The sequence below is a fragment of the Procambarus clarkii genome, chromosome 22, assembly GCF_040958095.1.
Source record: "Procambarus clarkii isolate CNS0578487 chromosome 22, FALCON_Pclarkii_2.0, whole genome shotgun sequence".
NCBI classification, from domain to species: domain Eukaryota; kingdom Metazoa; phylum Arthropoda; class Malacostraca; order Decapoda; family Cambaridae; genus Procambarus; species Procambarus clarkii.
Window position 1 is genome coordinate 42,598,569 of NC_091171.1, and position 1,182 is coordinate 42,599,750.

Sequence of the window (1,182 nt, forward strand, 5' to 3'; positions counted from 1 at the left end):
TATGTCCCATATGCACTTATTAATAAGCCAATATTGACTATAAGCAAGTGCGAGAACGGGTTTCTATGGGAACAAAGGTGTACTGACCTTCCAATCGCCTGCATTTGGCTGATTTGGCTATTTCCCTGTGGTTGGCCGCCCCACCTGCTTGATCAGCATCGAAGTGTACATAAGTGTCAGTCAGAGTGGATACACATGTGTAGTCCCACACCAACTGTTTGCCCCTTTTCCAAGGGTATATTGTGATGCCATCAGGGCGAAGTGCGGGGTCATCCGGGTTTTGGTCCTCTAGGATGCGAGGTTCTCTCTCCGCTGGGCACTGAGCTGGAAGAAATTAATACGTGATGAATAATATGGCACTGTCTAACCACAAAGGATAATGCGACAGGAAATGCCTTAATTAAGTACTTTGGTTTTCATCATTAGGTCTTCAGGAGGCTGAATATTATGTCAGTGGAGGTAATATATAGGCTGGAAGGATTCATATCAGGTAACAACAACGTCCTCATTCATAATTATTTCTGCGAGAAGCTGAGTCTATTGTGTTTTTTTTTTTTACAACAATACAATTTTATTTAGGTAAGGTACATACATACAATAAATATTTACAAGGATTGTTTGACTTATAGGTAGAGCTAGTACATACAATGCCTAAAGCCACTATTACGCAAAGCGTTTCGGGCATAATTATTAATAAAGTTTATAATTATTAATAATTTTTTTATTAATAAAGACAAATAAAGGAACAATTTGTCATACAGGAATGTTGGTGTGAGTTTACCATGCTGGGATTGGCTTAGTTTTGGGCTTAAAAGGCCTATCAACCTTTGGTGTTATTGTGTCGCTGGCCATCAGTATACTAAATTTAGTCCTGAACATATTTAAGGTATATTATAATCAACACATCCGTTTCAATCATGCTAAAAAAACAAAAATATATAATTTACCTGACGAAAATCGAGGGTGAGATCTGAGACAAGCCCTACTGAGGACCTCAAGAAAGGCGAAGTCCTCGTCGCTATCTCACATGACTGCGCTAAATACACCCAAGAAAGAAAACGGATTTGCTCTGGGAGAGTGGGGATAACTCCGCCCACAGGATTAACTCTTAGCAATACCACTATCGCGCTCCCTACCCATATCCCTAAGTGAATTATCAGCCTGAAACCCCCATTATTCCCC